Below are 3,028 nucleotides of genomic sequence, written 5' to 3' on the forward strand. Positions count from 1 at the left end.
TTTGACTGAGCTTGCTTAAATATCATTGTCTAACCTCTTTGTTTTGTAGGTGGCTTGGCTTACATGCCTTAAGCCTTGTGCCTTGCACATCCATGTGCCTCTAATTGACTGCTGGTGTCTGTTTCTGTTTGTTTGTTTGAATTTGCATACTAACATCTACTTGACTGTTTCAGGTGCTTTAGTTGCTTAGTTCCTTGTGAACTTTTTGCTTTGCTTTGCTTGTATAAGCAATTTGCATTGAGGTATGTCTCCTTTACTTCATGTAGTCTGGAAGACCTGGCCTGTTACTTGGCCAGGCAACTGTCTGAAGCCCTCCTTAAGAGGCAATGTTTGTGGATGTTTAACTTTGTCCTCGCATAGAGTCAAAGACCTCTTAAGTGAAGAGGCAATTGGTGGAAGGTAGGGATATGCAATCTATCCCCCACTATTCAGTGTGTCATCTGCTTTGCTCACACCACTGTGTTGATGCATTACAGATACAAACCCAAGATCTTGTGCGATTGTACAGTTGAGTCAGTTCTAAATGTGTAGAAGGGTTCCCACTTTCTGAACCCACACATTCTTGTCTTGAGCTCTCCCAGACCAGGGATAAGAGCTGTGAGGTCTCATCCTCCCTTCATCCTTTCATCTGCTTCACCTTAGCCCCTCAATGGCAGGGTTAAGAGCAACACTCACCCCATTCCAGAGGTTTGTTTGTTGAGGTTGATATGACCCCTTGACTAAAACCTAACCCGTGTTCGAGCCACTTGTTTGTGTATAGCGTGTGCTATCTGTGCTTGTAGGATAGTTTGACTTGCTTCCTGTGCAAGTTAGGATAGTTTGACTTGCTTCCTGTGCAAGTTAGGATTAGTTTAGACTTGCTTCCTGTGCAAGTAGGTTTTGCTTGGCTTGCTCCCTGTGCGAGTTAAGTGCGTGTGGTTTGCTTCCTGTGTGAGCCATGTTTAGGATAGGTTGGCCCTTGTGTCATTTAGCTAGAAACCTTAACTTAGGGATGATTTGCATGATAACATCTAGGCTCGAGTCGTAGTCTCCCTAGTTGTGTCTCCCTCTGTTATCTGGTTAGGCTAATCCTTTATCCCTGCGTAGGGGAACTACATCGCCCTGATTTTCATACCAGATGAAGTATGTAGGCAGGAGATTGAGCTGATCTCTCCGGGCGCCCTTTCTTTCTTTTGTGTGTGTTGTCTGACAGTTGCTAGGCTCGAGTGCCTGACTCCTTAGCAATTTGTTGTCTGTTTGTTTGAATGCGTGCTTGACAGTTATAGGCTGAGTCCCCGACTCCCTATCAACCTGTTGTGTTGTTGTGTGCTTGGAAGCCGATGTAAGTCCATCGAGTGGCATTTGGGTTCCAGTGTGTGTGTGTTTTGGTTCGGATGCTGATGTAAGTCCAGCAATTGGCATTCAGGCTCCACGTTTGCCTTTTTGTGTGTGTTTTGGTTCGGATGCTGATGTAAGTCCAGCAATTGGCATTCAGGCTCCATGTTTGCCTTTGTCTAGTTTGTTTGTGTGCGTGTCAGCCGAGCTACGAATGCTCTGATTCTTCTCTCGTCCGAGAAGATACGTATGCATAGGATGCGATATCCTAGCGAGCATGTGTTGTTTCCCCAGTCCGAACTACTTGGACTCTGATGTCTATGCCTGATAGACTAAGTAGGCCCAGGATGCGACATCCTGCCGAGTTCAGTTTCAGTCAGTCTCTTTCCTTTCTTTCAGCCAGTGTGTGTGTGAATATTTGAGCAGTGTTTAGCAACCAATTTCCTTTCTAGTGTGCGTGGATCCCGTAGAATACTACGGATGCGTAGGGGTGCTAATACCTTCCCTTCGCATAACCGACTCCCGAACCCATTCTCTTTGGTCGCGAGACCATGTTCTTTCCTAGGTTTACTCCGAGCGTTTCCTTTCCCTCTTTGGGGATAAATAACGCACGGTGGCGGCTCTGTTGTTCTTCTTTTCCCGCCGGTTTTTCGCGCGATGCGACAGCTGGCGACTCTGCTGGGGATTTAGAGAAGTTGACCTATGCTGGTCCATCTTCCCTGAGCGAGTCTCTCCTAGCGCTCTCTAGGTTAGGGTTTGGTTGCTTTGTGCTGTGTTTATTTTATTGCATTCATTATTTACTGTTTGCATTCATTGTCTATTGTTTGCATTTATGTTTGTAATTATGTTTGCATTCATATTCATCTGTTCATCTGGCTGGTTGTCTGTTTCTCTTTGTTGGGGTGGGAGTTACATGAGGTAAAAGGCCCAATACCCAGGCCATGAGTGAAAATCTAGGAAACCTAGGAATAGAGTGATTCATGGGAAGCGGGTGGTATGGCGCCACTTAGCGGAACATTGATATCACGAGCAGTTCAGACCCTGGTGGGATATTGTCGTTACATACTTCAGGTGTGTATATGATGGTATTCTGCGAAAGGTTATTTATGCTGCGTTTCTCTTCGACTTTACCCTGGCCTAGACTACACCCGTGAATGGGGAAGGGTTTGATCATTACAGGTACAGTTGCTGATTGGTTGGTGTTTTGTTGGTGACTCTTGGTACTGATGGTGACTGTGAATTATGGGGCATTTATTTCTGGGACGCCAGAGTTCTGTCCATGGTTTATCAGCGGGTTCCGTTTATTTCGGATCCCCGGGCTGAGTTGAGAGTACTTGTTCAGAGGATCCGTTTGTCACCCGTTTAGTGGTTGTTCCCGTAAAGATAAGTGATATAATCTCCGGTTCCGTTTATTTCGGAACCCCCCAAGTTGGATTTATGGTGACTTGATCCCACAGATTGACTGATTCAGAAAAGCAGAGGGTCTACAGTTGACTTGGTGGCACAAAGGCCTGCATTCATGCATTTGCATCATATCATCTCGCATTCATCTGCATTCAACTCATGTCTGTCCGTACTCAGGGTCCATTATTTTTAAATTAAAAACCCCGGTTGAGAGACATCCAGATGTCAAAATGTTGTTGATTAAATTTTATCTGTCTCAATGAAACCAGAAAAAAGAGAGGACTGAATGTTCCTAGTATGGACAGACATT

Source organism: Lathyrus oleraceus, chromosome 6 (genome assembly GCF_024323335.1).
Source record: "Lathyrus oleraceus cultivar Zhongwan6 chromosome 6, CAAS_Psat_ZW6_1.0, whole genome shotgun sequence".
In the NCBI taxonomy this organism is placed as follows: Eukaryota; Viridiplantae; Streptophyta; class Magnoliopsida; order Fabales; family Fabaceae; genus Lathyrus; species Lathyrus oleraceus.